The sequence below is a fragment of the Octodon degus genome, unplaced genomic scaffold, assembly GCF_000260255.1.
Source record: "Octodon degus isolate 3935 unplaced genomic scaffold, OctDeg1.0 scaffold00050, whole genome shotgun sequence".
In the NCBI taxonomy this organism is placed as follows: Eukaryota; Metazoa; Chordata; class Mammalia; order Rodentia; family Octodontidae; genus Octodon; species Octodon degus.
Window position 1 is genome coordinate 9,180,664 of NW_004524626.1, and position 22,424 is coordinate 9,203,087.

The following is a 22,424-nucleotide window of genomic DNA, read 5'->3' on the forward strand; positions in this document are numbered from 1 at the left end:
GCCGGAAGTGGGGCGGGGAGACCCCCCGGGAGCGGGGTCTGCGTTGCGCGGGGGCCACGCACGGCCTCTTCTCCCCCGCCGCTGGTCGGTGGCGGCCGGGTCGCTTTTCCCTAGCTCACTGTGACCATGGCAACGAAGGATGAAGACGGGATGCTGAAGGCCTGTCAGCTCAGCAGAGGGTCCCTAAACACCCCAAATGCGGGGGTTAGCAGGAGGGCCGCAGAGCGGGCTCCCACGTCCCAGTCCGGAGTGGATGGCACTAGGGGTCCTCAGGACTGGGGGCGGGGCGCGCACCAGTGAGACCCCCTTCCCAGGCAGCCCGAGGAGGCGGGGGGCGGGCCAGATTGGAACCAGATGGGCGGCGGGGCGCGCGACACCCGATCCGGCGGAGGTGGCCCTGCTCGGCAGCCAATGGCTTTTCGCCGCCGCTGGCTGCAGGTTTGAAAACTCCGGGGAGGTGGATAGGACTAGGGCACTCAGGGGCCGCTCTACCTTGGCCCTGTTGACCCCATCTCTACCAGCAAAGGAGGTCGCAGCAAATCCCAGACACACAAGAGATGTTCAGGAACAACTTCCAGCTTGCCGCCCTGGCGCACACCTGCCCTCCTGCCATTCTGGGAGGCTGAGGCAGGAGGATTCCAAGCTCGAGCCCAGCCTGAGCAACTGATTGATTTTGCGAGACTCTTATCTCAAAGTAAAAAATAAGAAGGGCTGGGGCTGGAGCTCAGTGCAGTACAGGTGGGGGGGTGACCCCTTCAAGCCAGGAAGCTCAGTCTGGAAGACAGGTTCCTCGAAACAACCACCCTGTTCTGTCTGGAAACAGCAGAGCTGCCCATGCCAGAGGCCACTGGGTGTGGTGAAGGGCAAGGGCCTAACCGGCCAACTCATCACCCAGGGCGGCCACCAAAGTGGCTCTGTGCTCCTCCTGTCCTCTGTACCCAGTGCGGCCCTTGCTGGTGAGACCCCAAATAGCGTCCTCCAGCATGAAACTCTGCCTCTCAGAGCCTCAGTTTCCCCACCTGTACCCTGTGTTCCCCTACAACAGGCCCTCAATAGCTCATCTGCCAGGCCCCCAGGGCTGTGACTCGGGAAGATGGCTGCCTCTGGGATACCCAGGGGCCCCGACGTGACAGGGGCCTCCCCAACTCCTGCCGGCTGGCCCTGCCTTCCCTGGCCCCTGCCCACATCTCCATGGAGACAACCTCATGGCCATAGGGCTGGCCAGGCACCACGGAGCGGGAAGGACTCCTGGATGGCCCTATGTTGGCTGTCTGGTCGCAGAGCAGGCATACTCAGCCACCACCTTGTCCCTAGCATCCAGCACTGGGCCGTGGCACCGGAGAGGTTCTTAGTAGGTAAGGATAAAAAGATGAGCACACTGACCTCGGGAGGGCCCCCTCCAAGCGGCCCCAGAGGACCCGTGCTCAGAGCAGGCACCAGAGGAGGCAATGCAGGGTCCTGTGGGCTGCAGGACCTGGGCTTTGGCTGCAGGCAGGTGGGAGCCCCGGAGAGCTGGGGCGGGGGCAGGGCTGGGCTCGGTGCTCGAAGCCAGGACCAGGGTGGAGGTGCCAGGGCCAGTCCAGGTGGGGGCAGAAAAGCAGGTGGATCCCAGGCAGGTGGCAAAGGCGCTGGAGTAGGGTAACAAAGAAGGCACCTGAAGACTCCAGGGTTCTCCTGAGCCCCCGAGGGGTAGCGCTGCTACTTCCAGGAGCCCACCCAGAGCCCCCACCACCACCAGGAGGAGGCTGCCCTTGGGGAGCGACACACGGCTGATCACGTCAGCTCCTGCAGCTGGGACACTGGGGGGTAATTTTTTTCAAAATAACTTTTCTTCTAATTATAAAATACACACATACAGCAGAAAATTAGGGAAAATCAGCACAAAGGAGAAAATAAAAATCACCCACAATCCACCCTTCGCTGGGAGAGCAACTAACGTGTGTGTTTTCCACTCATTCTTCCCACAAACATTTAGTGAGGACCTACTATGTGCCAGGCTGCTGGGGACACCGTGGTAGTAGGGACAGAGGCAGCATCCCTGCCCACCCTCGTGAAGTCACAGAACAATCAGGGAGACAGTCACAGAATAAAAAAGTACTGTCTCCAGGTGCGGTGGCAAACACTTGTCCAGCTTTCCAGGACAGCATGCACAAATGTCCTGGGGCCAGCTGCTTCAGCCAGCTTTCTGTGTGTGTGACTGGATTATTTTCCTTGATGAACTGGGAGGCCATTTGCCAACGTATGCCTATGCAGACTGGTGGGTTTCCCATCGTCCCTGCGATGAAGGACACCTGAGGGTCACCTTCTGACGTAGCTGTCACCAGGCGATTCCAGCAGGTTAGTCCCATGCTGGCATAAAACCCACCCTCTGCCAAAAGTGCGCCCTGGGCACACCCAGGTGGGACTCCACCCTCAGCCCACCCCCACCGCTTTCCTCACCTCTGAGGACCCAGTCCTGGCAGGCTTTATTGAACCACCAACCACTCAACCGCACACCCCCAGCATCCAGTGGGAGGGGGAAAGAAAAACTGGCCTGGCAGCTCAGGCCCCGCCCCACCTAGCCTGGCATGTGTGACCTGGGGCAGGGACGTGTGCTGACCGGCTGGGAGCAGCCACACCCACGCGGGCAGCACAGCCCTGGGGCCCATCTGCCTGCCAGCCACCCTGTGGCCGGCACGGTGCCCACCGAGGGCGAGGCACACCCAGCTCCCAGCCTGCCCTGCTGGGCAGCCCCCACAGGCCTGGCTGCTTTCTTCGGAGTCTGGAGAAATTCATCGCGCCTTTAGGCATGGCTCAATCCAGCTAACCTGCTAACCACAGCCTCCACATAATCTCAGGGAGGCTGAGGCAGGAAGATCACAAGTTCAAGGACCCGATACAACACGGGTTGTAGCAAAGACCCTGGCAGGGCCAGCAGGGGCTGGCTTACAGGACTGAAGTCAGCAGGAACCATCTGTGCACTGCCCCGTCACCTCCCGCCCAGGCCACTAAAGCCAACGAGGAGCAAAAAGCGATCTGGGAAGTGAAAGGCACGCAGCTGGTATCTGCACCTGGTCCTGAATCGGAAGTCTCAAGGGCAGAAGCTGCTTCACCCAGCCAGCCAGCCAGGGTGTCTTAGTGGTGCACTCCGGAGGCTGAGGCAGGAGGGTGGCAAGTTCCAGCTCAGCCTGGGAAACTTGGCAAGCAAGGCCTTGTCTCAACTAAAAGCAAAGCAAAGGCTGACGGTGGAGCTCAGCGCAATCCATCCTGGCTTTCCGGCTCCTGCCCTCAGCCAGGTCCAGCCGCCCCCCACCTAATCTCTCATTCCACTGCCTCCCACCTTTGCTGTAAACCAATTTACTTAGAAACTCTGTCGCTGACTCGGGGCTCTGGAGACTCTGCGGAGCCCTGGCAGGCGCAAAACACTGTTGCTGAGGGGTCTGCATTCCCAGCTGCGCTGCTCAGCAGCAGCCCCTGGAACAAGGCTATAACAAGAGTGGCAGGTACAGGCCAGGGAGATGGCTCAGTGGAATAAGCGCTTCCATGGCAAGTGCAAGGGCCTGAGTTCAATCCCCGGTTGCAAAAAAAAAAAAAAAAAAAGAGTGGCAGGTGTTGGCAGTTTGGGTCAGTGGGTTTTGGCTGGAGCCTTTGTCTGTCCTTGGCTCCTTCGGCAGGCTGAGGAATGAAAGCTGTCAGCCCTGCAGCAACTGGGGCTTTATTGAGCACCTACTGTATACCAGGCTCCAGCCTGAGCACTAGGGTCATAGGGTGAGGTTGGTGGCCCTCGCTTGGCCTCAGGGAGTCCCAGGCCTGTTGGTGAAGGAGCCACCTGGTGGGGATGACTCGGGAGGAGACAGGTCTGAGGGAAAAGGGCAAAGGACTGCAGCAGGGTGAGGCACGGAGGTTTGGGGGCAGGGAAGGGTTGCGGGGCGGGGGGGGGGCATCAGAAAGGCCAAGAGGTCAGGGACTTGTCAGAAGAAATTGAAGCAACGCAGGGCAGTGGAGCACACAGAGGACAAGGGGGCTGCTGGAGGGGTGACCAGAAAGAAAGTGGCACGTTTGGACAGAGGGTGGGATGTGGGCCCCAGATGACCTTCCCAAGACCTAAGAAGCCTGGTCAAGCACTGACAGGGGGCCTGGTGGCACACGCCTGTCATCCCAGCACTTGGGAGGCTGAGGCAGGAGGATTGCCGTGAGTGTGAGGATTGCCGTGAGTGTGAGGCCAGCCTGGGCCACACAGCAAGACCTGTCTCAAAAAACCCCAAACAAAGCACTTATGCTGGGGAAAGAATTGAGTGCTGAGGCAGGCACAGAGTAGGTGTTTAATAAATGTACCCACTGCATTCCCGCCCTGCCCATAATCTAGTGAGACTGGAAGAGCTTCCTTAAATCCCTAAAACCTGGCACAGGCTGATCACCCCTAATCTGAAATGCTCACCGCCACAAGCGTTTTGTTTTGTTTTGTTTTGTTTTGTTTTAACGTATTTAGTACAGACAGGGCCTACAGCGTCTCATTACACAGATCAGACTCATAGTGATCCTCCTGTTTTTCAGCTTCCCAAGTGCTGGGATTACAGGTGCAAGTCACCACGCCCAGTCTCACCACCACAAGCGTTTTGGATCTCAGATTATTGTGGATTTGGGACTATCTGCATACAAAGATGGAGCTGCCTTGGGTCTAAACATGAGATTCACTTCCATGTCACCCTCGCCTTCGCATGACCCAAAGGGGCTTCCTTTTTTAAAGACAGGGTCTGGCTTCATTGCCCAGGCTGGGCTCCAACTAGCAGTGACCCTCCTGCCTCAGCCTCCAGGACACTGGGATCACAGGCGTGTGCAGCCATGCCCGGCGTGGTTACAGCCAGTCCCTTCTGAACAAGCAAGTCCCCTCCTCAGACAATCAGGAACAAGTCTATGAGCACAGTCCCCGAAAGGGCCAATCGGTTCTTTTATGCCTACACTCAGGTGACACCATTTACACTGCTGGGCGCACCAACATCCCTTATGGAAACCTCTCAGATGGGCACAGGCCATCCGTGGCGCTCTGGAAGGCCTCGGGGCGAGAGGTCTGAAGAAACTCAAGACTGGCTAAATCAATCACCGATAAGAAGATTGAAATCTTAATACAGCAGCAGGAGGATTCTTGCTGGAGCTCCAAAAGAGAATCCACATACCAGGCATAAAGTTACAAAGTGACCTGGAAGATACTGTTTGTTTTTGTGGAACTGAGAGTCAAACTGGCAGCTGCTCTCATTGAGCTCCACCCCCAAACCTTTTAATTTATTTTATTTTCAGACAGGACCTCACTACAGGGCCCAGGCTGGCCCAAAACATGCCATCCTCCTGCCTCAGCCTCCCAAGGAGCTGGGATGACAGGGATATGCTACAGTACTCAACGAAAGTGTATTTTATTTTATTTTATTTTATTTATTCTTTGTCTTCTTTTGAGACAGAGCCTTACTATGCAGTTCAGGCTGGCCTTGAGCTCACTTTGTAGCCCAGGCTGGCCTCGAACTCACAGGGATACTCCTGCCTCAGCCTCCCAAGCTACGCTTACAGGTGTGCGCCACCACACCCACCTGGAAATAACTAGATTTTAAAGTAGGCGAGGGCCCGGGGAGATAGCTCAGTAGAATAAGCGCTTGCCTGGCAAGCGCAGTCCTGAGTTCAATTAGGAGAAAAGAAACCCGAATAAACATGGTTTTAAAAGACACACCAAGGGGCCAGGGAGATAGCTCAATGGAATAAGCGCTTGGCCTGGCAAGTGCGAGGACCTGAGTTCAATCCCCAGTTCTGCAAAAAATAAAAATAAAACACACACCAAGATGTAGAACAGTGTGTAAAAGAGGCTACATATGCTTAAGCAAAAGGACTCAATCTACCCATGTACTGATGTTCACAGATAACCCTACTGTCCATCCATAATGGTAGTCATGCACCACATGGGGTTATTTAAATTTAAAAGGAATAAAGTGGGGAAAAAACAGAGGACTTATTTTCTGGGTTACACTGGCCACATTTCAAACACTCGCTGGCACCTATGGCTTGTGGCAAACCTGTTTTGGGGAGTACAGAGAGAAAGCCCGTCTTTCATTAAGGAAGCTGTGCTGGTGTGTGGCAGTGCCTGGCCAAAAACAAGCCCAGGACCAGAGCTGGCCCTCCATGTGCTTTTGTCAATAAAACTTTATTAGCACACAGCCTCACACACTACCACACTGTATTCTGCATGGGCCATGGCATGGGGCAGAGCGGGATCAGCCAGCGGGCAATGTTGGCCACATTTACTAACTAGTACTTTCCAGCAAAAATCTAGCTAAGTGTGAAGGCTCCCACCTGGCATCCCAGCTACTTGGGAGGCTGAGGTAGGAGGATCGCAGGGGTGGGCTCAACTTGGGCATCTTTTTTTTTTTGGCAGAACCGGGGATTGAACTCAGACCCTTGCGCTTGCCAGGGAAGCGCTTATTCTACTGAGCCATCTTAAGAGATGCCCAACCTGGGCATCTTAAGAGACCTAGCAAGGTGCTGCATCAAAAATCAAAATCAAAATGCCTAGGAGGCATTTCTCCAGCCAAATAGCTCAGTGGATTAGAGCAACTGCAAGCAGGCACAGGAGTGCCCCCGAGGCACACTGAGAAGGCAATTGACTCTGGGCGTGGAGGCGCGCGCCTGTAATCCCAGCTCTTGGGAGGCTGTAAACAGGCTGATCACTACAAGTCCGATCTGGTAGTGAGACCCTGAACACCCTGTAGGGGTGTTTTATTTCCCTAAAATACAAAAAAAAAAAAAAAAAAAGCCTAGGGATGGAGTTTGGGGTGGAGCTAGGTTCCACTTGTCAGTACCACAAATGAGGAGAGAGGATGAAGCAGATAGGGGCCATCTACCATTCTCCCAAGAGTTCTGGGGTCCCACATTGCTACCTCAGATGTGACCAGCTTAGTATTTTAGCTAAAGTTTCTCTAATGTTTTAGTGTGTGCTTCTCTAACCACGCATTTATGTCCTGCTGATCATCTGTCCTCCCAGAAGCTGCCAAGGCAGTGTCCCTGACCCCTGAGGGCCGAAGGGAACCACAGGAGCTCTAGAAACACGCCAAGGGGCTGGCCCAGGAAGCCAGGGACCCGGCTCTAGAGAGGCTGCAGCAGCAGGCCAGTGACCCGAGAGGACGGGGTGGGCCTCGAACGCCGAGCCCAGCTCCCCAGCACCAGCCCCTGGGGAGGCAGTGGACACCTTCATGGGGCCAGGCTGAGTAGCGGGAAGAGGACAGAACGGGCAGGGGACCCATGGGCTGAGGTGGGGAGAGGGATTATATATTCATCAGAATCTTAAACAAAAGCCCCGCAGCCGCCTGTCAGCCACGCTATGGCTTTTATGGTAATCAGCGATGAATTACCCACAATGCCTGGCCAAGCGCAAGTGGTTCTTGGCCTGGATCCTAAACTAATTTTTGGATGTTCGTGTGTATATAATTTTGCTCATCCCTCCCGCTCCTTTTCCTTCATTAATGGGAGTGGGAGGGAAGGGGGGGTGCAGAGAGAGACAGAGACAGAGACAGAGGCAGAAGCAACCCTGGCTGTACAGTGGGGTGCAGCCCTCATTAAGACCCCTGGCATAAGGCACCAGCTGGCGCCAGGCCCTGGGAGTGGAGTGAGTGGGGGGCGGGGTGCGCAGCTTCTAGCCAAGGCAGCCTGGAAAGCACTAAAAAGCAACAGCTGCCAGAGCCAGGTCTCCACTGTGTGCTGGGTGACCTTGGGTAAGTGCCTTAACCTCTCTGGGCTCAGCATGCTGTGCCGCAAACCAAGCTTTCCAAGTCCCAGCCTAGGTCCCTTGCCTGGGCCTACTCAGTCCCCTCTGCCCATCCCCATCCCCTCCTCCCCCTCTGCGTCCACCTCCTGCACTGCACACCTCGGCTTGTCCTCCTCAGGGCTTCTGCATGGAGTGCCTCTCCTGAATCTGTAGCTGAAATACTCACCCAGCCCTTTTTATTTTACTTAGTTTTTTGAGACTGGATCTCACTCTGGTCTTGAACTCAGGGCGATCCTCTGGCCTCAGCCTCCCTAGTGCTGGGTTATAGGCAGTGCCAACATGCCCAGCAGCACTTTTTAAGCCAGGGTTCTACTAAGTTCTTCATGCTGGCCTCGAACACACAACCCTCCTGCCTCAGCCTCCCGAGTAGCTGAAAAGATGATGTCCCCACCTGCAAGGGGAGCATTTCCCCTGTCTCTTTCCCGCACCTGAACCAGCACCCGACATAAAACAGGTGCTCAGTAGACACCCACCTCTGGCTCTCCAGTTGCCCCCGTAGGGTCGTGGGTCCAAAGGGGGCAGAATGACCATGGGGGACATTTGTCCTGTTGACCCTCCTCTGGGTGGAGGCTGGGGCCAGAGCATGGGAAAAGTCATGACAGAGGAGAGATGAAATCTTCCTGTCACCAGGCCTGATGGCGCACGCCTGTAAGCCCAGCGCTTGGGAGGCTAAGGCAGGGGGATCGTTGCGAGTTCAAGACCCGCAATCTGAAGGCCAGCCTGAGCTGCATGGCCAGACTCTGTCTCAAAAAGAGAAAAAAAAAAATCTTCCTGTCCTTGTGGAGCACCATGGGGGCGCCCAGGCTCGTGCCCGGTGGGAGGCAGGGCGGAAGCTGCAGATGCTCTGTACCTGGTGCAAAAGAGTCCAACCCGCGTCGCACCGTACAGAGATGGCCTGGGGCTCATAGCACAGGAAGGCGGAGGACAGACCAGGCCACTCAGCCGGGAGGGACTGGTCACCCTACAGAATAGCACGCAGCCCTGCAAAAGGAGCTCCCAGCCCCACACGTCCCATCCGGTGACGCAGCCCAGCACAGAGTACTGGGCACAGAACGTGTGGGGAAGGAGAGATCAACAGCCCTGCTTTTGCTAATGCCAGAAGAATACCAGCGATGTAAGAATATTCCCTACGGGGCCAGCGAGATAGCTCAGTGGATTAAAGCGCCTGCTTAGGCGAGCACAGGGACTGAGGTTCGATCCCCAGCACCACATGCCATGCCAGCCCTGCCCCCAGGGTGCGCTGAGCCAGCCACCGAGTCTGGGCAAGTGGCACATGCCTGTAATTCCAGCACGGGGGAGGCTGAAAACAGGAGGATCAGTACGAGTCCGAGCTGCATGGTAAGGCCCTGCAACAACCATTCAGGAAAAAAAAAAAAAGGATGATTTTCTAACACACCCCACTCGGGTTCTGGGTAGCAGGCACAGATGCCACTTGGGGCAAGGGCGACGGCGCTGGGGCAGTTGAGGCCGAGGTGCAGGAGACCAGGCAAGGAGGTACAAGGCTGCCAGCTGGGGGGGCACCACTCAGTTCTAGACAAGGTCAGGCTCCCATCCCCTGTGATGTCTTCCTTGTGGTTGGAGAATGTTCTGACCACCCAGGTGGTGCCTCTGGGTGGGTAGAGAGGCCCTGCAGCAAGAGCAGCGCAGCCCCTGGGGATGGCTGTGTCATTGTCGCCACAGTGCCACCTGCCCTAAGCAAGTCTCTTCTGCGAACCTCAGTTTACCCAGTAAAGCAAAGTCACCCCCTTCCCAGCCCGAGCAACCTGGGCTGTGCATCAGCACACAGCTTGAGTCCCCTGGGCTAGGTGGCCCCAGCCTACAACCTCAATCTTTCTAGGTTTTGTTTTTCATCTTCTGTTAGTGGTTCCAAGCTGGAGCGCCCGGATCAAGCCATACCTGAAGCTGGAATCCTCAAATAAGCTGCTGTCTTCAGCTACGACAGCCAAGCAGCTCAAATGCTTTTCACTACAGCCAGTTTGGTTTGGGTTTCTCTACCTTTTGAGCTGAGCACCTACTGTGTGTCTGGGGATGGAGCCTCCTTAGCCTCCTGGACGAGGAGCTGAGGGGCTACAGAGATCCTGGGTCTTTTTCAATGCAATCAGCAGAAAGCAACACCCACGCACCGTCTTTCGTGCCTGGGACAGGGGACACTGCCCACTTCCCAAGCAATTAATTACCTTCTGGCCACCAGCTCAAAAACTGACCCCGATGGTACATCTTGTGACGAACCAGACGGCCTACCTACTATGTACTGGCCTGGCTGGACATGGAGGGAGGCATGGATGTCACCTTGGGTCTCACCTGGAACACCCTGCCCTCTGCTGGCTGCCCAGGGAACTCCTATTCAACCGGCGCACCTCAGGCCACTGCCACCTCCTCCCCTCCTCCCCATCACCCAGGAGCGTCCCCTCTCTATCACTCATCTGGGGGCTTCTTTTCCCTGAGTTCAGGACACACCGCAATCTTAGCCCACCAACCACAAGGAACGAACAACACCCTGATTACACAAGATTCTGCTTGCGCAAAGCGGGCTTTCGTGTGCTTTCTTTCCAGTACTGGGGACTGAACACAGGGCCTTCGTGCTGAGCGCCACCCGCAGCCCTTTTATTTGGAGACAGGGCCTCACCAAGTCACTACCGTGCTCGGCCTCGCCACCCTCCTGCCTCAGCCTCCTATAGGGGTGCTGGGATGACAGGCATGCGCCACCATGCTTGGCTTTTTTCTTCTTCTAACAGAAATTTCTGAATGTTTCTCTCCTGAGCTCCCTACAGCACAGGATGACACAAGGCAGCCCCAGCCACGTGTTCTGCGTTCCAGTCCCAGCTTTTCAGAATCACCCTTGGCCCAGAGTAGACAATTGGGGGTTTGAGCATGGCCCTGTTCCCTGGTTGCCAGGCACCGGTGCAGCTCCTCTGTGCAGCAGGATTTTCCTTCCAGGGGCTCTGAGGGAGCCAGGGAACCTCTGGCAATGTCTGGGTGCCTGCCTAGCCTTGCGCGTTTGCTGACTGACACACAGGAGCGGCTCCTGCACTGTGCACACCCTGGCCAGCCCCAGGCCCACCCCAGGGCCACACTCTGCACACATCCACCCCGACAGTGTCACTCAACCTCGTCCCCACAACCTCACAATGGCAATGTGCTGCTTGGGCATCTGGTCCCTCCCTGGGCACAGCGCACGCCCCCAACTCTGCCCCTGTCCCTGCCAGCTCCCAGCAGTGCCCAGTGCCCAGGTTGGAGCAGGAACCCTTGCTCCTGTGGCCTAGGGCTGGTGGCCTCGAGCCAAGTGGCTGCTGCTGGGGGCTGGTGGCGGAAGCAACCTCGCCCACTCGGGCCTGGCCCTTCCTGTCCCCATCTGTGCCTTTGGCCCAGGCCTCTGCCACCTGCTGCACAGACGGAAGCAGGGGCGGCTGCTGTGGGGCCTGAGTCCTTGGTGTCGAGCCTCGAAGCTCAAGATGCCAGGCTGGGTGAACATCACCCTCAGGCTCTCCCTGGGGGGTGGCATGGGGCAACTAATGGCTTTACCCTGCCCTGGTACTAGGCACTGAGTGCCACTGCCAGCCCTTTATTTTGAGGCAGGATCTCTCAAAGTTACTAACTTGCCCAGGCTCAGTTCTAACTTGGAATCCTCCTGCCTCAGCCTCCCACGGAGATGGGACCACCAGTGTATGCACCCACGGCTCTGGTTAACTATTAGCAAATAACCATGTTACCAGCCCTGCACAGCCTGCAACATGCTAGGCCCTCCTGAGAGTGCTGGGAGGTCCGAGTTAACACGCTGTCCCTTTTACAGGTGGGGAAACTGAGGCCCAGAGTGGCAGAACACAACACACAGCACTGGGGCCAGGACTGAAACACAGGCCATCTGGATCAGGCTGCTAGCCACAAGGCCATTTTGGAGATGGTGGAGGGAAACACAGGCTAGCTCACATCTCCTGGGCAGATACCACCCCCAGGAAACTGGGATGCCCACACAGCAGATGAGTAAACTGAGGCACGGAGCATTGTATGTAGCCCTGCCGCCCCAGGGCACCAGCCCCACAGGCAGAGAGAGACACCCCTATGCAGTGGCCCCATGGACCACAGCCCAGGCCTTCCCGGGGTGAACCACAGCCACCGTCAGGGTCCCCAGCGGAGCGGCGCACAGAGGTGGCTGGGGATGTGCAGCTGCCTTGGGGCTGACGACTAAGACAGCAGCGTAGCCAGCGACGCTCCGACAGGGGAGGCCCCGGCGTGGGCAGCAGAGCCGGAACTCTGGGCGCAGCTATTTCTGGAGGCCGAGGTGAGGATACGGGGGCGGCGGAAGAGCAGCGGAGGACAAGCGGGGCCCAGTGGCCACTCCATGAAGGGCAAGGGGAGTGTGGAGCTCCAGTTGCTTGGGGCTCGAGGACTGGTCTCCCGCTCGAAAAAGGGGACCTGGGAGTACAGAACCCTGAGCCCCCCGAGCCCAGTGCCGCTGTGGGCACCAGAGGATCAGCCAGGCAGGGATGGCACCCCCAACCGGCACGGGCACCAAGACATGGGACCAGGTTGGGGGCTTGGGGGTGCTCTGGCAGAGCCAGCTAGGGCTGGGGGAACTCAAGACAGCTGTCCTGCGGATCAAAATAGGGTCGTGAGGAGGCAACCTGGAGACTCGGCCTGGCCTGGCAGCACCGCTGTCATCCCAGCGCTGGGAGGCAGGAGGATGGCCTCAAGTTCAAGGCCAGTTTTGGATACCTGGCGAGACCCTGTCTCAGAAAAACAAAAACTGACCCAGAGAACGGCAGGCTGGCAGCTGTGACTGTGCTGGCCTCGCAAATCCAACAAGCCACGCAAAGGCCCCGGGGCAGCTCAGCAGAAGCAGAGGGAAGTGGGGTAGAAGGGGAGAGGAGGAGGCAGAATGGGTCCTGCAGGCAGCTACCAGCAGGGACAGAGAGGAGGCTCTGGAGAGCAAAGAGCCGCATCTTAAAGAGCACTGTCCCAGCGTTCCTGTGTGACATCCACGCGCACGTGCCAAGAAACTCTCAAGAGAGAAGTGGTATCTCTCCTTACATAAAACAAGCCCCCGGGTTGGCCCTGAAGGGCTATTTGGTGTGTACCATCAGGGCCCAGGTTCTCTGCATCTCCTTCCCTCCCCATTCTTACCCAGAACACCTGCCTCACAGTCCCAATTGGCTGCCTGAGCACCTGCCATCATCTCCACATTCCAGGTGGGAGGTGTAAGGACCCACGCCATTTCTCTCTCTCTTTTTTTTTTCCACACCATTTCTCTTTAAAGGCATTTCCAGGAAATCCTGTTCATTTATTCCAGAATGAATCAGATGGCACAGACAGCTGCAAGGGATACCAGGAAATGCCTTCCTTCTTGTCCCTAGTGACCAAGCGCTCTGATAAAAATCATGGAGTCCAAGTTGTATAGAACAAAGGACACAAAGGACTGTTGGGGGACCCACTAGAAACATGGGATGGCCAAGGGGCCATGACTTAGATTTCAAACCAGTGCATCTGAGAAGCTCTGCCCCAACTGTGACGGCTCACACAGGTCCTGAGAAGTGGGCCTGGCCGAACTCCACCATGAGCGCCCAAAGTGCACAGTGGCTCCGCGGCCCTGGGCCGGGATGCCCGGCGTCCCCCACCCCGCCTCCCCGCTGCCAGGCGGGGACCTGGGCCAATTCATCTCCTTCTCCTCCATAAACAACTGTCAGGGAAAATAAATAGTTTTTAATAGGCTCATTAATTGAATTCAGCAAGAAATCGCCTCTCCTCGACTGAGCGTGAGGATGCAGGGATACAGGGAGAATCTTAATGACCTCGGCAGCGGGGACCCCAGCCACCCCCTGCCACTACCCCAAGCTCCCCGCAAAGCCGAGGCTGTGCCTGCGACCCCACCAGCTCTCCCGGCTGAGCTGCCATGCCCCATGGTGCATCAGTGCCGGTGATGGAAAAGGGTTTGACGCTATTCTTTTTCCTTTTTTCCTTCAATACTGGGAGTGGAAGCCAGGGCCTTCTCTCTGAGCTCCATCCCGGCCTTTTTTATTATTTATTTTGAGAGAGGATCTCACTGAGGTGACCAGGTTGGGCTCTGAACTCAGGATCCTCCTGCATCAGCCTCCAAAGTGCTGGGGTAACGGGCCTGTGGCACCCCGCCCAGCTAGAATCTGTACTCTTTGAGGGTCAAATTCAACCCTGCGGAGGCCCAGCCCATTCTGGCTCAGGCTTCAACTCATCTCGTCCTGCGCTGAGCACTTTTTGAGGTACACAGCCCTCTGGGCTTCTCCTAAGGACACTGGAGATGGCAGGGGCTGTCTCTGGGCCCCTCATCCTGGTTTAAGTGCGTGCCACCTCCACCCATCACTGCTTTGCTCGATGGCTCAGGGTGTACCAGGGGCCCAGAGAGGGCAAGCATGTGGCAGAAACCACACAGCACCTCCGCTCCAGGGCTGCTCTCTGGCCCTTCCCCAAGGGTGGGAGAGAAGAGTTTCCCTGCATCACCTTTGCTGGGGCATCAGGGCGGGTGCAGGCGCTGGCCTCCAGGTACCCAGGGAGGGCGTGCCTGTCGCCCCCTGCCAGCAGCATTGGGGTGATAGGCAGGTTGCAGGAGGTAGGAGCTGGTGGAGAGGGCCACAAAGTGGGGTACAGAGACTGTCAGGAGCCAGATGTGGTGCTGTAGGCCTGCGATCAGCACTGCAGGGGGCTGAGGCAGGAGGGCTGCAGGTTGGAGTCCAACCTGGGCAATGTATTCTCCAGGCCTCAGTGTCCCTGTCTGCAGGATAAGGTGACAGCTGCCACCTCCCAGGGCTGCTCTGGGGTGAACTGGGAAGCACAGGGTGGCCTGGGGCCTCACTGTCCTCTCAGGCCCAGTCCCCACAACCACCCCAAGTCCCTGAGCACCTGAGCAGGTGGCAGAGGAGTCATGGGCACCCAGCACCTCTCCACTGGGGTGGCTGGAGAGACTCAGCCCCATTTCACAGATGAGAAAACCAAGGCTGGGGGGGGCACAAGAGGGTCACCTTCCATAACTGGGAAAGGGGCAGCATTAGGAGTCCAGGCTGGGGCGTTCAGAGCAGCACACAGCTGCTCTAGGAGGAAGAGGAGGAGCGCGTGGCTGTGGCCTATGCATGGCATTTAATTTAAATCAGGTCTCTCCTGGCGGCCAAGATTAATCTAATCAGAGCGGCTCCAGCCAGCCAGCCAGCACCTGCACGCAGTGCCTCGGGATCACCAGGCAGCTGTAAGACCTGGAAACCCACTTTGCAGACCAGGAAACTGAGGCCTATGAAGGCAAAAGAGGCCACGTGACAGGTGGAAGAAAAGGAAGGGGTCTCCGCCTGCAGGAGCTGGGTGTGGCCACACACTCCTAGACCTCTAGGAAGCTGAATTAGGAAGGGGGCAAGTTTGAGCAATTTTGTGAGACCCTGTCCCCAAATAAAATTTTAAAAGGACTGGGGATGGAGCCCTGGGTTCAACTCAGTGAGGCAAAACAAAAAACACAAAGGAAGAAGAAGCCCCACAGGAGCCAGATTTCCACCTCCTGTGTCATTTGGTGTTTTAAGAAACCGAGACCCATGGCTGTGAGACAGGACAAGTGCACGTGGGTCTGGATTCCTAGTTTTCCCTAGAAGCCTCAGCCATCTGCCTTTGGAGCCTGGAGGGAGCCCTGGCCACACCAGCTGTGGAATCAGTGGCCAGCATGTGGGGCTTGGGAATGTCGTCCTTGCTGCATCTTCCTGCCTTAGTGTCCCCCTCGGCCTGGGGTCCTGTCGGCCCAACTTCCTGTGCACAGCTAGGTGCCAGCCCCGGTGGGCAAAGTCATGCAGTTCCCACCTTTTCAGGGTCCCCAATCCCGGTTCCCCTGTCCGCTTGGCGGCAACACACACCTAATATTCATCTCACTGACTCGAGGACTCTCTCCATGGCAGGTTCTGGGTCCAAGGACAAGATGGGCCTGGCCCTGTGAGCTCATGGCAGTGGCCCTGATAATAGTTTTGCTTTTACTTTAAAGAGAAAGATGAGGGTTGAGAAGATAGCTTGGTGGTCTAAGCACCTGCCTGGCAAGGGCAAGGACCCGGGCTTGATCCCCGGTACCGCATGCCATGCCAGCCCTATGCCATGGCAGCTACTGAAACCAGGTGTGGCGGCGCACATCTGTAATCCCAGAACTGGGAGGGCTGAGACAGGAGGATCACTGTGAATCCGAGCTGTGTAGTGAGACCCTGTACCAAATACATAAATAAATTAATCTTTAAAGAAAAAAGAAACAAGAGAGGAGGGATGGGGGAGACGAAGGAAGGGAGTCAGCTGCCCTCCTGGCAGCAGGAGGATGACCAGCTTGCCTGCCTGTCACCGTTTCTGTGACAAGGGAGAGGAGGTCCACAGACCCCTGCTACAGATTGGGAAACTGAGGCACAGAGTGGCTGCATCACAAGCCCAAGGCACTGCTGCAGGGAAGCAGCATAGCGGGGTCTGGCTCCCAGGTCTCTGCCAGCTCCTGCGGCACTGAGGATGGAGCCCAGGACCCTGAGCCAGGGCTTCTGCAGCCGTTTTTAGTTTTCAGTTTGAGACAGGGTCTCTAAGTCACTCAGTGGCCCAGGCTGGGCTGGTACTTGGGCTCCTCCTGCCTCAGCCTCCCGCGTGTGGGATGACAGGCGTGCTCCACTGCACCAGGCTTGGCTCCCAGCTTCTTCAGCAGCAGCTCTTCCACACAGGCAGCCTGAGAGAACGCATCAGGGGACACAGGCTGCTTGCCCACCAGGCTGGGAAATGGGGCGCATAGCCCGCGCCAGCCCCAACTCTGCCTCTGTCCCACCAGGGGCTTGAAAATGGGGAGCTTCAGCCTGGGGTCACTGCAGTACCACTTGCCCTCCCCGCCCACTTTCCTGGCTCCCCACAGTTCAGCTCCCTCCAGGAGCCTGGCCTGGTGCTGTTGCCGCCGCAGAAGTGGGGCGGCCTTGATTAGGCAGTCAGCGACGGGGAACGCCCCAGTTTCCAGCGGCTGAGTCATCCTGCCGCACTCGCTGGACCCCATGGAGGGGCTGCTGGGAAGCCAATGCAGGAAGGGGGGCTGCAGATGAGCAGATCAAAAAGCAAGGCCCAGGGCTTGGGAGGTTGAGGCAGGAGGGTCGCACGGATGAGCCCTGCTTGGACAACTTAAGAGAGACCCTGTCTCAAAAGTAAAAATAAAAAGTGCTGGGGCAAAGGCCCTAGGTGCCAACCCCAGTACAGAAAGAAGCATGAATGAATGAATGGATGGATGAATGAATGAATGAATTCAGGCATCCAAAATGCTTGAGTAGATTGCCTGTGCTTTCGCTTATAGGATATGTGATTTGAGCCTGTGTAGATTTCCTTCTGTGCCTCAGTTTCCCCTCTCCCACAGTAGCCCCAACTCTAAGAAGGCCAGCAGGCTGGGGAGGCAGCAGATTTTCTCCTCCTGCGAGCTCCCAAAGCAGGGCACAGACCCCAAGTCAGTGCTGCTTTTCCCACCCCCACCCCTCATTTGCTAATCATGGGGGTTAATTATACGAGACATTAAATTACACACATGCAGACTGCAGCCGCCCCTTCCCCAGAACCCCTGCTTTTCCACTAACGCTCAATTACCCACCCGACAGCCCCACAACGCAGCATCTCCCTGCCCCTCTGCCAGCTGCCGCTCAGCCTGCCAGGCCCCCAGCACCAACCGGGTCACCTGGGACCCAGGCAGACAGCCACAGGAACAGAAAGATGGGCAGAGCCGCTGGGAGGCGCAGGCCTCGCACTCTGAATCCAGCCATGACTGCACTGTGCAGTTAGTTCAGAGCAAAGAAAGCCCAGAGAGGTCGAACAGCCTGGCCTGCCCTGCACAGCACAGGTGGCAGCTGGCTCTGTGTGGGATTTGTCACTGCTCTGCGGACAAGGGACAGAGGTGAGGTCACAGCGGGGGAGAGGAAGGAAGAAGAGAAATAGGCCAGGAAGAGGAGGGTGACAGTGCTCATCTGTCACTCCAGCGCTGGGGAGGCTGAGGCAGGAAGAAAAAAAAAAAAAAAAAGCCTGGTTTTCCTAGAACAGGTAGAAGAACAACGATAAAAATAAAATAAAGAAGACAAAAATAAAACTCAAAAGAGTCAGGGGCCACCCAGGTAGCAGAAGGGCTATCCCGGGCAGCCAGTCCCCAAAGAGGCGGCAGGGAAGGTGTCTTTCTGACCCGGACACCCCAGCTCTGAGCCCCAGCCCAGTGGGATCTGGGGGGCAGCGATGGCAGATCCGGCCTGGGGGATGGGGGGATGGCAGCACACGGAGGAGGGGCGAGAAAGAGGAGGAACGAGAAGAAAAAAAAAGAGAGAAAGACAAAAATAAAGCGATCTGAAAGTCAGGGCCTGGCCGTGAGTCACCGGTATCCGCTCGTTAATTTTCGCCTTTGCACAAGCGTAAGCCAATTGATTTTTTTAAATCCCCCACGCAAGCCCCCTCCCCCCCAGCACCTCTGAAATATCAGCCAGAGACAGACAGAAATGGTGCGTCTGGCTTTTTTTTTCCCCCTCCTTTCTTTCTTTTTCAGTGGTGCTGGGAATGAACCCTGCGGGTGCCCGGCAAGCAAGCACTCACCACCACGGAGCTCCACCTAGCCCCTTCTGTACCCAGGACGACTGCCTGGAGTATCTTGCCTTCAATTCAAGAAAAGGGAGGCCGAGTGTGCTGAGGGAGGCTGAGACAGGAGGGTCTGGGACAGGAGGGTCTGTGTAGTGACTTGGTGGGACCCTGTGTTGAAATAAAAAGGGGGGCTGGGATGGAACTCAGTGTGAAGGCCCTGGGTTTGATTCCCAGTACTCCAAAGACCAAGAGGAAGGGAGGGAGGCGGGGAGCGGAGAGCCACACAGACACAACACCCACGCCTCGGGGGTCAGGGGCAGCAGGCCCTGGCCCCTCTGGGCTGCCCTTTTGAGAGCAAGGGAAAGTGGCTCCCACACCCATCCCATTCTCTCCCGGTGGTCGTGGCCCTAATTCCGGACCTCAAAGTGCCCCCTGGTGACAGAGTAACCTACATTCGCGCCACAACCCCAGCCCTTCCCACTCAGTCCCCGGAGCCTGCGGCGCCCGGGTGCCGGCAAGGAGAAGGCGGAGGAGGCGCCGGGCTGCCAGGCCCCAGAATCTGTGCCCCAAACATGCCTTTGTGTCGGTCCCAGGTGGCTCCTGCCTTCAGCTCAGCCCTGGGGACCCTTAGGGGTCTCCCTCTCCCCCTGATCTTTTGTCACAGGAAGGACAAGGAAGGGCGGAAGGCACAGGGTTTGCTGTTCCCTATGATTGGGGAAGGCAGGGAAGCCCTGCAGTGTCCCGTCCCAGACCCACAGGGGACCCAAAGAAAGGGCCCCAGCTGACACTGCACCCCAACCCCATGCCCTATCCCAGAGTCTCCCTGGCTCTGGTCTACGCCACAGGCGCAGCCTAATAGGGTGGGGGAAGCAGCGACCGCTCTTTGCACAAAACACTCAGCTTTGCCAATTATCCCCCAAGCCCGCTGGGTTTATAAATACCCGACTTTATTTTTAGGGTTCTCTTCCTGGCTCACCCCCATCCTGAACTCTCTCAACGCCCTCTCCTTCCCCACGTGCACCACTAGAACAGCAGACAGGTGAACTCCGGGCCACCGAGTGCCGTCACCTCCACCACACATCCTGGCCGGCACACTGGCCATCACGGCGGCAGTTCGGTCCCAGTTGCCGCCCAAGCCACAGGTCTCCCTGGGCAACGCTGTTCCACAGACCCCCGGGGTAGGGAGGAGCGCCAAGCCCCATCCCAGCCAAGCTGAGACAGAGCTACTGCCTCTGCCCCATCCAAGTCCCGAGCCCCAGGCTGAGCCTGAGCTCTGTGTGACACAGAGAGGAAACCGGGTGGACGGTGACAGTTCCAGACCTGTCCCCTCATTTTGTGATGCGCCAACTCAATATGTGAGGCCCACTAGGCTTCCAAGACCCGCAAGAGCCCAGGCCTGAAGGGAAAAGTTGTGGGCCACCAAGAGGGACATGGGTAGCTGGAGTCCTTTGGGAAGTGGGGACAAAATAAAGCCCTCCCTGCCTCCTCCAAAAGGGTGAGGAACACGACGGCGATCAAAGCCCAATTCATTCTGTCCAGGCAGCAGCAAAGCTGGGTCTGAATGTCTGCTTTCTGTGCACTCACCACACACAAAGGTCAGAGGGGCCGCAGGGCACAGGGACCCCAGGAGCAGTGTGGCCACACCCGGCAACTCAGGGTGCCCATCCCCCACGTCCCACAGGAGCGAGGTGCCAGCCAGGACGCTGCCTCTGGGGATGGAAGGCATCTCCTCGGGGTGACCACTCACAATGCCAGCCTGTCGCCCCCTGGGGGGCCGATGTCATCGCCCTGGCCAGGGTGGTAAGGACAGAAAAAGCACATGAGCTCACCAGGCGGGCCGGGCCTCCCGCCACGGTGTGTTTGCTTGGGCCCAATTATAACAAGTCCCAGTGCCATCGCCCGCATCGGGTAGTGTCCCTCTGGGCACTGGGGGAAGGCTGGCACCACACAGAAGTGCACTGTCATAGTGAAGGTGCCCCCGGGCCCGGGGGGACAGGGCAGGAAAGAAAGGAGGCAGCTGTGGGGAGAAAGCAGGTGGGGACACCTCGAGAACGCCCTGGGGCACAGGGATGCAGAAGCTGAGCCCAGGGTCCAGGCCCGTGGGCTCTGGGAGTTGAGGGCAGGAGACAGCCACCCCCAGCCCCAGCTGCCTGCCTGCCATCGCCAAAGTATCAGCTGGCACAGGAGGAGAGAGAGGAGAGGGACAGAAGGCAGTGAGACTGGCAGGGGGAGGGGGCACAAAGGAAGGGACCCCGTGGGGGGAGGGGCGCTATGCAAATGGCTGGGTCCCTGGGCCATTAATAAAGGCTCCAAGCTCAGGCGGTGGCAGCTGGTGTCACCCAACTAGAGGCACAGGCAGGCAGCAGAAAGCGGTACTGTGGGGGGACAGGCACCTCAAACAGGGAAGGGTCCTTCCCTAAGCCCCAGGGACAGCAGCGATGGGGACATTCAAGAGCCAGAATCTAAGAAGCCAAAGTGTGGGTGGAGGAAGAAAGGGTCCCAGAGTGGATGGGTTCTCCATCCTGGGGACCCTGGAAGACCCTGTGGCTTTGTCTGGGTTCGCAGAGCCCACAGCGCTCAGCCTGGACGCTGCCATCTCAGATGCCCCTTTACAGCTGCGCTGCCCACGCTGTTCTTCTTGGGGGGGTGGATGAGATGCTTAGATTGGGGACCCCCCTAAGACTGAGACGGTGTGACAAGGGAATCCCGGCTGAGCCAGGAGGAGGAGGACGGGATGCAGCCCCCAGAAAGGGCGCAGAAGAGAGGGTTTCATATGAGGGGGGCTCATTTGGGGGCTCCCTGAATTTGAGGAAGAGCTGTAGAAAGCGAAGCATTCTCTAATACTGCAGATTCGGGGGGCCGCTAGAGGAGGGTCTTAGATGAGGAAAGGGTGAAAAAGGAGGTTTCGGGGTTTTGGGGGTGTGTCTTTAAATAGACTAGTTTATGGTGGTGGTAGTGGGGTTCCCCCATTTGACAATTCTGGAAAGCAGCAGTTCAAGAAGGAGGGTGTTCCCCACATTAAGGGGATGGGGGTGGGAAAAGTGCACTGGCTTTGAGGAAGGGGAGGTGGGGGGGCATCCTACATTCTGGAAATTCCCAGAAAGAGAGGCGAACTTGGCCAAAGCTGCGCAAGGCGCCGCAAACTGGGCGGGGGCGGGGGTCCCCTCCCGGAGCGCCCCCAGTCCCCAGCAACCTGGATCTAGCCGCCCCACCCCCGATGACGTCACTACCCATCCCCCCCCGCCCCAAAGGGGGGCTTCGGGCCAAGCAGAGCAGTGGGGCGGTTGCCCGTCCCCCGGGATCCCCGCGGAGACCCCTCGTGAGAGGGGAGAGGATAAAGTCGGGGTGCCGGGAGCGCGCCCCTGTGTGTCCGGAGTCCCGGGGAGCCGGAGCTCAGGTTCCCAGCGCTCAGGAGGCTGGGGGGAGTTGGAGAGGAGGGGGCGCCGCGGAGGTAGAAGGGTGAGGCCAGGCCTGGGTTCCTGAGGGGCGGCCCCTCCCCGCAGGGCGCACAGAGCCCGAGTCTCCTGGGGAGGGGATCTGGAGAGGAACAGTGGCCCTGGGATTCCCGGCCAGGTGACCACCTGAAGACCCCAGTCCCAGGCTCCACGCCGCGCGCTTCCCAGCCAACCCCCCACAGGACCCGCCCGAGGACCCCTTGCAGGCGACACCTCGCGCGTCCTCGCCCGCAGCCAGGGTGGTGCAGCCGCCGGGCGGCGCTGGGCAGCGTCCAACGCCGCGGGCCCGGGGCGCGTGCTGCCTCCCCGGGAGACCCCGGCCCGCTCGGTCCCGGCCTCGCCGGCGACGGTCGGGCGCGCACCCCGGTGCGGCAGACACCCCGGAGCACAATGGCCCGGAGCACAAAGCCGGCGCGCTGCCCGCTCCGTAGCCGCGACGCCCCCGCCCCCACCCGAGCGCCTGCATATCTTTCTTTCTTTCTTACAATCCATTGCATGATTTTTTTTTTTTTTTTTTTTGCATTTACCTGCAGCAAGCTGGCTGGGCTGGGCTCCCCCGGCTCTGCCCCGCTTCACATCCTGGCTGTTGCATGGGATCCGAGCGGAGCCCCGAGCGCCAGCGGCTCGCGGCGTGCGCGCGCCGG

At 58.0% G+C, this 22,424-nt stretch overlaps 1 protein-coding gene across 1 annotated transcript in view; it reads right to left on the reverse strand.

Annotated features, from left to right (window-relative positions):
* The window catches only part of Ptprs (protein tyrosine phosphatase, receptor type S), a 74,939-nt gene extending 52,521 nt beyond the window's left edge, over positions 1 to 22,418 (reverse strand). The window contains exon 1 of the mRNA XM_023716804.1: positions 22,308 to 22,418. The gene's annotated coding sequence lies outside the window, so the exon portion shown is untranslated. The remainder of the gene's footprint in view (positions 1 to 22,307) is intronic.
* Positions 22,419 to 22,424: the final 6 nt, after the last annotated feature.